The following is a 12,041-nucleotide window of genomic DNA, read 5'->3' as shown; positions in this document are numbered from 1 at the left end:
AGCATGCAGTTACAAGCAAACAACCCTGATCTTTGAACAACATCATACAATTTAACTTTTCTAAGTCATTTGTACGATTTTGTGTTGTGAGGTTGTTAGTTTGGACTTTGGAAGACTTGATTGATGATTTTAATTCAACTTTAAATGTTTATTTTCATTGTCTTTGATTCTAGTTAGAATGCTTATGTTATGATTGTGTTGGATATGTTAAAATTTAAAATTTCAATGTTTTTCATTTTTTGAAAAAGAAAAAAAACAAAAAACCGAAACCGAACCGGAAAAACTGAACCGAAAAAAAATGAACCGAACCGAAATTTCGGTTTGGTTTCGGTTTTGGCAAAAAACCGAACTGATTTAAACTGAACCCACCCCAGGAGAGAGTAAAACCCACGCAGTCATTATCCTCTTTTCTAATTATTTTTGCTTTTTATTATTCATTCTTACCAACCCAAGAGTATAGAGTAAAACCCACCTCACTGACACCATCTCCAATTTGATATAAAACTTAAATATATTCAGCTCAGAAAATTTAGGTTTTAGCTTATAAATAGTTTTTTTGATCCAACCTTTCAAGCCTAAAATTTTAGCCCCATATTATTAAAGAATGAATTTAAGGTTTTTTTTTTAAATTAACTTTTAAAAAAAATTATGTAGATTATCCTAAATTAATTTTATGAACATTTTAACCTAAAAATATTTAAATTCCTATAAATTTTGAAAAATCACTAAATCAATACATGAAAATCATGATAAACCACATAAACTTAATACAAACGACATTTAATAAATGGTAGAAATAAAATTTTGGAAATGAGAAGAAATGGTAGAAAGAAAAATTGGAAGAATTGTAGGTAAAAAGTGAGTTTTGTGTGGATGTTTGAACAAATACATAGGTATTTATAGAGTTTTTGGTTGAATTTTGAGTTAAATAATTTTTTTAAATTATTTTAGCGTTGAATTTAAATTTGGACCGTTAGATTTAATTATATTCAATCTAAACCGTTGGATTCAATAAATATATAAATATAAAACAAAAAAAAAATATTTGAACGTGGACCGTTGGATTAACCAATGGTCCAATTAAACCTGGTCTTTAGATGAAGAAAAGTAGTCGTTGGGCTACAGTGAGGTTGACACGCAAGGGGGACAACCCCACGTGGGTGGGCCTCGACTGGAAATAGAATCAAAGAGGAAGGCTTGATGGGTTTCTAAAGGAAGAGTTTTATCCCAAACATGAAAATCAGAGACCGAATAACCCCGTCTAGTAATAGCATCCGCCAAATCTCCTCAAACGACTCGGCAAGCCATCGAATATCTTCTAGGATGGTCTTCAATCTCCAAGGGGGGTTATAAGCTCCACTGATAGACTCAATCACCAGTTTTGAATCACTCTCCACCACAATCTGAGTCAAGCCTTTAGCCGTAGCTAGCCACAGGCCATCCCACAACGCCAGACATTCTGCAACCAGTCTAGTAGTATTTTTTTTTTTTCATTTCTAAATTAGAGTTTTTCTTGTCTGTCAATCTAGTGCCAATATGACTTACACAATAGTCCATATAAAGGTTTTACGCACACTATTTGATATATTTAATGAAAGTTTAACAATTAGTTCAGTAAAAGGTTAAATTGATACAATTTTAATACCTTATAGTGCAAACTAAGAAATGTAGTTTGTCAATATTTATCAAATTTATTGTCAATTTTCTTGATTTTTAACTTTTTATATCTTTCGATGATTATGATTTTTTTTGTTTGTTTTGCTTTTTGATCACTCGTGAACAGAGGCCCAAGAAGGTGCGGCCGTATCTTCGATCGTCGGAAATCGACCCTAAGAGGGAGAATATGCCCCTTTGATTCCTCTAAACCTACATGGAACCTGCAAAGAATGTTGTTGCTCCTCTACACGCTGCTTTTTTTTATTTATTTTTTAATCTATACTATAGGCGAGAATCTACCTCGCCGATATAAGCAAATGCATGTTTAACATCGCTTTACCGGCTAATATCTAGGAAATAAGTCAAAATATCGGCATTTCCAGTGCGAGCCACGACTGTTGCAGAAAACAGTGGTTTAAAGGAGTTGGAGGAAGAAAAAGGTGACAGTTCTTGGGTTTACTGCTATTTAAGTTGAAACACAAAGTTTTATTTTTGTTGTGGCTAACAATGATACAGATGCAAGCCACTTCTACTTTTTTCTTCTTTTTTATTATTATTTTGAAATATTATCAAAAGCTTTCAACAAAAATTTTATTTAAAACATCGGATATTGTGAAAAACAACTGCGTAACAAAATGAGAGATCAGTGCTTAAGTAACGGCATGGTTGTTTACATTGACAGAGATGTTTTTGCTTTTATTGGTAATGAGCCTGTTATGCCACGATTTCATGACATGAAACCTCATGCGACAACAGTTGTAACTTGTTTTTATTGGTAAAATATGAACGAATTAATATTGTCTACTATCTAAAAGAAATTGGTTGTCTAAATATTTTTAGGACTTTTTACACTTTTAAATTTCACCGCTCTTCCTGATAATTCCTGACTTCGCCACTGTTTGTAATAGTTTTCATGCAACAATATCTTTTGATGAAGCTTTTATATTTGTGTTTCGAATGGACCATTTTGAGCTGTCCATTGTACCTTCTTATGGTGTTTTAGTGAAGCATCTTAGTCAAACAAAAATAAATGTACATATCCCTCCCTTAGTGCATGGATCCCACGTGGCATTTTGCTTACCACGTGTCAATAATTTTGAATCATATGCACATGTAATTTAGAATTTTAATTGTCTTAATTCGGTCTTTTTCAATTACTAACTAGTCAATTTCTCCTTTTTAAGATGCTTTTCTATTTTTCATTCTTAGTTTCAATTTCTTTTAACTTTTAATCTTTAGTCTTTTAAGGGGTGTATTATATTGATTTTTTTAAGGACTTTAAAAGAGTTATAAATCCATAAAGTTTAATAAGGCTTCATAGACTTCATGTTCAGTGTTCTAAAAAACGCTCAAGGCGGCCGCCTAGGCGTTCGGCGGTGGAAGCCCGCTGTGATTTGGGGAAAATCGTTAAAAAAATCGGTGGGGACTTAGGCGGCCGCCTAGGCACCCGCTAGGCACTCTAGGTGGTCTAGACGATGTTAGGCGGCGCTCTAGGCGGTCTGAAATTCTTGCCATCGCACAAAGTGCTCCGCAACTCTCGCCACCATCGAAGGCTCTGCAAGACTGCAACTCTCTCGCCTCGAACTCTCGTAGTATCTGCAACTCCAAGTTTCCAACACCTGCATCGCATCTCACACCTCGTATTTGGCATCTGTACTTGCACCTGCACCTGCATCGGAAGCTATGGCTGCTTGCTAGAGATTTCTAGAAAAACTCAGAAAAGAGAGAGTGCGAAAAGAGAGAGAGAGAGAGAGAGAGAGAGAGAGACGGAGAGAGAGAGAGAGAGAGAGAGAGAAAGAGGCTTAAACATTTGAATATGTATTGGTGCAAGTGCAACCGTGCAAGTTGACTGGGAACCCAAGCTCAAAAGCATGGTTTTAATAATTAATTATAAGAACTATGGACTCTGACATGGTTTTAATTATGAAACCACAAGGTGGACAGGTGATGTGAGGTGGACGGTTTGATGGTTTTGGTAATGAAAACCACCCACTGGGCTTTTTATATTTTTAAAAGTTTGGTGTATGTGTGTATATATATATATATATATATATATATATATATATACACACACATATATAAATCTTATATAAATTATTTAGAAAATGTTTTGTATTTTTTCCTAGGCAAGTATATCATATATGTACAAAAAACATTCACATATGTATCTTCTTTTATAAGAAATAACATATAAGTCAATAATTATTTACATTTGATATAATAAATTTAATTGATTCATAAAATATATAAGAAATTTACCTAAATCCGCCTAGGCCGCCTAGGCGCCCTCCTAGACCCCGCCTAGCCGCCTAGGCGCTAGGCGCTAGCCCGCCGCTCGACTAGCGCCCAGCGTTTTTTAGAACCTTGGAGTTTAAGGGAATTCATTCAAAATCTTAGGGGAGAGCCTTAACTTTTTAAAGCCTAAAAAACACTATAAAATCTTTCACTCATCGCAACTCCGCTGGATGACCATGCTTGTTCTGCAAGACAAGCCATCTGATCTGGATATGGACACAATTAGATCCTACAAGTTTTGGAGTCTCTACAATATAAGGATAGGCGTGCGCCGCAAGTAATCAAACTCCAACGGTATAAACACACTCATCTAGGGTATATGTTATACTCTATCTATATGTATATGTAGATACTATGTTCATACTCCCCTAAGCAACATTGTGAACTATGTTCATACTCCATCTATATGTATATGTTATAAAGGTTAGTAGAATTCAGGGGCCCCTAAAAATCAGGGGCATTATGCGATCGCACCCCCGGCACCCCCTTAGGGCCAGCCCTGCCTTCGGCATCTTGAAAGTTTATACAACTAGCAAAGTTATGGGTTATAACATTCAAACCTAGGCTATATGCCATTTAAGGGAATATTGGAAATGAGCCAATCCAAAAATCATCCGAAGGTGGCTCTGAACTCTGACCCTGAGTACGACTACTTCTATCCTGGACCAACGTACTAAGTCAAGTATATTCTGCAACATTGTATGTTTGTAGGTCTGAAAGGGGCATTTAGACAAGGAAATCCTCAAGAGGAATTTTATTCCAATGGAGCTCCGATATGATCTGACCAAGCTAGTCAAGTTAGTCCAATTAAAAACGCTTAGGTTCGATGCATAGGGTCCGACAAAAGGATTCAAAAAGTGTTTTCGACCCACATGCCAACAACCAAGTCTCTATAAAACTTTAGTTTAAGCTTCACTGGATACTAACACGTGATCCAGTCTGGGAAAGAAATCCCCTCCTAATACTACATTGCAAGTATTGAAATCCTTGATCCAAGAATTGGGCCAAGGTAAAAAAAAATTATTGGTTTGTTTCTTGCAGGTTGTTTCTCTAAGGTAATGTTTTTCCGAATCAACATTACCAAAAGAGCTTTTGAGTTTTGCCCCAGATCCACAAGCTTACTCGTATTATGCTCCGTTGCTTATTTTATTTCTAAAAATTCGTTTACTTTGGAAAGATTTTATCGAATTTAAATAAGAAGGTGTAAGAAAAGTAAAAAGTTCTCACAAGCACATGTTTATTATCAAAGTCCTAGTAAAAGGGCTTAAATAGATACTACAATTTTGGGGTGACAAGCCTTCACCCCTGGCAAAAGAAATTTTTGAAAGCTACTTGGCTAGAATCAATGATGCTAATGGAGTTTTTACGGTAGGACTAATTGCGTAATATGCCCATCTTGCTTCATTCCGAGCAAGATACTACATTGAGGGCGAGCATTCTGATGGAGATATTTCACCGTCGTCGTCCACAAATGGAGGATGAGGAAGAAAGCAGAGATGAAGAACCCTCTAAAGAATCTCAACATGTTATTGGGATTCCACCCATATGCAAAGACTGCATGGAGGATACTACGAAGGGATGAATGTTATGGAACAAATCTCAAAAAACGAAGGATATTAGCATGGAATTATGGCTAAATTGGGTATTACTTAGTTTCGTTTGGCAGAAATTTTTAAGAAAAAAAAAAGTAGGTTTTTGGTTGATGAATTTCGAACATCGAAAGATCAGAGAGGAAACTGAGTGTGGAAAGAAAACTTTGGTTATAATGCAGAGGTTCCATGGTGTGAAAGTGAAAATGACTAGAAATCTCAAAGGGGAAGTAGCTATTTAAAGTAAGTCACTAAAGGATATCGCCATTGAATGTGAAAAGTCTTTATTTTTTGGATTGACGCGTATAAGATCGAAGCCACTTAAAGAAACATGTGATTGGTTTTTTTGAAACGTGCACACTAAATGGAGGCATCCGTCATCATTACAGTTGATTTTGCACGATTCTAAGGGTTACGTGACATAAACCAAAGCGACTCAGTAGTTTAATTTTAACGCCAAGGGTCAAATCAACATAAAAGTAAAAGACCAAACAGTACGTATTCCAGCTTACTCCGAAAAGCATGACCTTGGGTAACAATTCATCCTCAAGAGGAACAAGTTGCCTTTTAGATGCAAAGTTAGAGGCGATTGTTGATCCATGATTTTCCAAGGCCAGAGTAAGGCTGATCCGAATGCAGTTGCCTCAGAAGTCCAGTCATGGACTCATTGGCTCCGGGCGGAGCTGGACTAGACGGAGAAGTAGTGCCATCACCACCCTATTCTAGGGCAATAGGTGAAGTCCTAGCAACTCCATTGGATCATTTAAGACTTGGAGTTCTTACAATCTAGGAATTGGCGTTCATCATAAGTAATCATACCTTCTAAGAATGTGAAATATCCACTTCTAGATATCTTTTAGAAATCTCCCAGCTTAGAACAAGGATTCTACCCTAAAAAGGTTTCTTTCCCCACGATGTAAATACACCCGTCTAGGGTTTATCTCTAGTAACGTAACATAAACACTTGAATTCTCTTGCAAATTGCCTGAGTCTAAAAATGTTCACTAACTTGGCTGTCGGAGAGCCTTTGGCCGACACACACCCCTCGGGTCCTAGGCTTAGTCACGGTTGTTTATTGTTTTATAGGTAGTCGAGTCTGAGCATTTCCTTCACACACGGCAGTGCGCAAATTTAGTGTCAACATCAATGAGGCTCCCAACAGAATGATAGTGGCATCATTGCTCTATGTGTGAAGCTTTGAGATGAAAGTTGTTTATTTCCTGACCAGACTACAAAGGCATTCTTACTCTGATCTACTTGACTCTAAATAGTTTTAGAGTAAAGCAGAGTAATATGTTGTTCGGACTTCTTCATGTATGGGAATCCAGATCCATAACTGCCATGTGGTGTAGGGGTTGTTTAGGTTCATGAGATTTTTTTTTCTTCTTACTCTGGTATCTCCATTGTCATTTTCCATTACAAGCTAGTAGTAGAGGAGGACAAGTGTGGAGCTGTCACGCAGTGCTTTGCGGGTGATTTTTGTCTTTAGCTCGTTGGAGCGAACTTGTATCGGTTAGAACCTTTAGGTTAGTCGTTGATGATTGTGTGCATCCTGAACTCATACGTTGTTGCGGCACGTTGTACCTCGTTTGATATGAGTTTGGAGAAAGAACTTAGAAAATCCCGCAAAGAATTCCAGCTTATGCTATGGGTGGTAAAAATGCGATAATGCCTTCCACGTAGCTCAGAATTAAGTTTTACAAAATTCTACAGAAAGATTACATCCATATCTTTGCGACGATGTATTGTATAAAATTCAGATTTTTCCGAGCATGTATAGTTTAACCTGGCAAGTTGGCTGTGTTGCTGCGATGTGCTGGTTGGGCTGGCCTGCTGTTCAGCTGCTTTGCATGCTATATTTGATACCGTTATGTCTTAGTGGAAAATTGTAGCTCTATTTCTTATCTCTTAAGGAATATATGGCATTTTACTAGAAAAAATCAAGAAGGCTTTGAAATCTTCATTTTCCCATAGCTGCGCAGTTCTTACGGGTATGCAGCTCCGGCTGTCTTTGTTCCAAAACCTGAAAGATTGGCTTTGTAGAAAATTATGAAATTTTGATACAACTATCTTCACTGTCTTAGCTTTCGTCTCCAACATGCCTTGTATTGAAATTTATCCGGGAAATCAACTTTCCATTAAAAATCATTCAAGTGCGTAGAATTGGTTTCAAGCACGATTACATTGCCCCAAAGCTTTGCGAGCTCTTGCCCCAGTTAAACTGTTGATGGACTCGAACTAAGTTGCATGTAGACTTTAGTCGAGAGGTATACAAGTCAGACTTGTGATGAGGTGTTAGTCTGCACAGAGCCAAACCTGTCTTTGCTTCCTACTTACAAGCTTTAGTGAACCAAGTTCGTCCTGGGGGAATTTCTATGGACATGCTTTTCCCTAAATCTTGGGAATATCACATCTTGGAATCACAAGGTGAGTGGTGAACAAAAATACACCAATAATATAATTATTCCTAGCTCAAACAAAAAAAGTTAAGCGACGGTAATTGAAAATTGAGTAATATTAATGGTAGAGAAATGAGACTTCCTTTTTTGTAATTCTTTATGTCGTAGCAAGATCACTGCGCTGCGTTGTACAACTATCACAGTTCATATTTGAGTTCGGAACTTTGATGGAACTTGAGACTTAGTTTCAAAGTTGAACTTATACTTTCTTTTAGGAGTGGCTTACTATCAATGAATTTCTTTCTGTTTTGAGACTCTGCTATGCTTGTCGAAATGGTTGTGTCGATGTCGGAGTCGAAGCTGCTCACTTTCCCAAGCTTATTACCTATTATTATGCACCACAGATCATGTGCCTTTACAATATGGCTCTTGTTATATGTCAAGCCCATTCATCACTCAATAGATCCCACCACCAAGGAGAAAGACATGTGACTAGACCTAGCATTCGTGTCGTGTTTTCCGTGTTCGTGTCATTTTCATGTCATACCCGATATCTTAACTTGTCGTGTCGTGTAATACTCGTTAAAATAAACAGGTAAAATGACCCGACCCGAAATTGACCTGATAATATTAACAAGTAATATGACTCGACCCGTTACCCATTAAGGAAAATATATTGTAAACCAATAAATAATCAAATAAAAAACATAATACTAAATAAGTATATACATGTCATATTGTCACATCCAAAACATAAAAACACAGTTTTCTTTTAAGTATATTTCACTTACCTAAAGTCTTTAATAATTTTTTAATTAATGTAGAAGTGTAAAAAAATATAGAAAAATATTTAAACGCTCGTAATGACAAGCTTTACAACTTTCATGAAGAGCTTAACTTCGAAATTCGTCACTATAATCATATAAATCATAGATCAAAATTTAACCATTGATTGTTGTTTACATTTACGCTTCATTGTTCTCATCAAATTTTGTTTTTTTTCAGATTTTGTTTTTTGAAAACTTGATCTATTAGAGGATGCAGGAAGATGAACGGTTTGGATCGTTGATATTATATTCAAAGTTTTACGATTAGTGAAAATATTGCTTGATGTTTATAAAGTTTCTACAAACTATATGACATCAACTCATATTTCAGTTAACCGTGTTGATGCACAAAACCGAAGGTCTTGGAACAACGTAAATCCGACATGAATCTGCAAGAAAGTAAAGAACACAAGATGTATCGTGGTTCACCCCAATGTTTGGGCTACGTCCACACTGATGTTGATATTGTTTCACTCTGAATGGTGAATGTACAAGGAGGCTAGAGACAATGTGCTCTCTAGCCTATTTTTTCTCTTCCCATGGCCTAAACTTCACCCCTTTAATGAGGAGAGTGAGGAGTCCTTTTATAGAAAGGGGCTCCTCACTTATTACATATTTGTCCCTTCATTTATTACATAATCACATTTGAGTCCCCCGAGTATTTATACAAGGTCTAAATACGGAGGCCCTAAGTATGGTACAAACAGTAGTCCCCTAAGTCTTCAGTCAAAAGAGTCTTTTGGCTGGAGAATTGAAATTTAGTCCATGTGTGGGCCGAAGTAACTAGATTTCGTCTAGAACTGATACTCGATATGAGGCGGTGCTTAATCTGAAATGATGCTTAACTATAAGTAACACATGTTGCAAGGCTGCTCGGCTTGTGGCTTATGTTGCCTTGGTTGGCTCGGCTTGTGGCGTTGAAGGTGAGGGAGTCCATTTTATAGAATAAGGGCTCGCTCCTCAATAAATAAATGATGGGCTAGAGTTGATGCTCGTGGCGAGGCGGTTGCTCAGCAGGCGGCGATACTCTCTAATGATGGTGATGGAGTCTCTTTTATAGAATAAGGGTTCGCTCATCAATACATAAATGATGGGTTAAAGTTGATGCTCGCGGCGAGGCGGTTGCTCAGCAGGCGACGATGCTCTCTAATGATGGTGAGGGAGTCCCTTTTATAGAATAAGGGTTCGCTTCTTAGTACATAAATAAAGGGCTAAGTCCCCCAAGTATTTTTCATGAGGCCCAATATATGATACATAGTGTAGTCCCCCAAGTCTTCAGTCAATAGGGTATGTTGGCTAGAGACTTCAAATTCAATCCATGTATGAGCCGAAGTGGCGGTTGTTCGGATGCAGTCTTTGTATACCATGCACTGAAGCTTTGTAGGTGAAGCTTTGAAGTTGGAGCTTTGTAAATGAAGCTTTTGAAGCTGGAACTTTTGTAAATGAAGCTTTTGAAGCTGGAGCTCTATAAATGAAGCTTTCGAAGCTAGAACTCTGTAAATGAAGCTTTCGAAGCTAGAGCTCTGTAAATGAAGCTTTCGAAGCTGATTGACATGAGTGATGCTCATGAATGTTTATGTTGATTGACATGAGTGATACTCATGGATGTTGACATGAGTGATGCTCATGAATGTTTATGTTGATTGACATGAGTGATGCTCATGGATGTTGACATAAGTGATGCTCATGAATGTTGTGAAGAAGGATGCTCATGAATATTTATGTATGATTGACATGAGTGATGCTCATGTATGATTTTTTGGAGTACTGGGCGTACTTTTCATCACCTGGTTTGTGATATTAGCGGCAGGCTGCCGAATAATTTTGGAGTACTGGATGTGTTTTTTATCACCTTGGTTGGTGATAATAGCAACAGGCTGCCAAATAATTTTGGAGTACTGGACGTACTTTTGATCACCTGGTTGGTGATAATAGAAGGTGAACTTTAAGTGGAGGGATGAAGGTTGGAGTTTGAAGCCATAAGGCCTAGCTCTTGTAGGCATATGGGCATTCGCCCTCCACATAACATTCCAGCCCATTATATTGGGCTTGCCCTTTTTTTTTTTTTTTGGCATGCTACCTTTTTAACACGTCAGTATAACTATACAATAATTGCTTTAGCTTGCAGAAGACAACTTAATAAAATATTCATCAATGACAGTGGTATGGGTGTGCCATGTTTTCTACTTCATTTCCTGCAACTTTCAAAACGTCAGGGGTTAGCAGAGCTCATCTGCACAATTGAAAGGAATTTGAGCTTTTGTTTTTGCTTTTAGTTTCTCTTTTCCACCGCACCTCTCTCTCTATCTCTCCACATCCAGACATACTCACTTGCAGACTTGCTTTTGCTTTTTCTTTTCACTTTCTGCTTTTTCGACATGTGAGCACATGACTGCACCACTTGCAAATGCTGACAAATGAACACAACGAATAAGAGCAATGAAAACGGAAGAATTTGCTCAATCCACCTAGCTATCTGCTAGATATCATATCTCTGGTAAGCAGACTCCCTAGCGCCAGCCCTCACCTTTGCGATCTCGTACACGTGTCTCACCGACAGCGTCGACGTCACCGCGTGTCCAGGACGGCTGCTGCCGGACTCGATCCCGGCCGCCTTCTTCAGGTACCATGTGACAGACAGCGACCTCATCGTGAACTCGAATGTGTTGTCTTTGAAGGCGGTGATGATCACCGCCATGGGCGTGTCGGGTTTGTACTTTTGGGTCCGACCGTTGAAGTCCTTGCAGAAAGCCATCAGGTTGAGCTTGTATTGACCCAGAGCGGAACCTACTGGAGCTACGGGTCGGGCGGCTCCCACCGGGACTGTGAGGCAGATCGTCGCCGCCACGGGTCGTCGGGTTAGGATTTCCTTCAGGGTCTGCACGTGCTTTTTCTCACCGCCATTGTTGAAGCCGTTCTGGTGGTGCTGCTATAACAGAGCCAGCTACGCAGGAATATCCCAGGGCTCATAATTGCAAAGCCAGATATCCCAGGATATGATAACAATGGATCAAGAAGTCGAAAATCTCGAGTGTGAATCTGAACTCGGTAGATAATGGCGTGCTTGTCTAAATCCAAAACCCTTCCCTGCCCGTCATGGTCCAACGAAATCCAGCTTCTCAAAGCTGCAATTTTTTTTCTTGCTGGCGGCAGAGGCTTGAGCCTGCGTCTGAGTAATCTCCTCTGGCGCCGGGACCAGCAGCTCATCCCAGGCCATTTCCAGAGCTAAAATATCTCCGATTAGGAAAAGCTACTTATTGGGAAATCAGATTAAG

Source organism: Malus sylvestris, chromosome 7, assembly GCF_916048215.2.
Source record: "Malus sylvestris chromosome 7, drMalSylv7.2, whole genome shotgun sequence".
NCBI classification, from domain to species: Eukaryota; Viridiplantae; Streptophyta; class Magnoliopsida; order Rosales; family Rosaceae; genus Malus; species Malus sylvestris.
The sequence above is the reverse complement of the archived record's forward strand: the minus strand, read 5'-3'. Positions refer to the sequence as shown.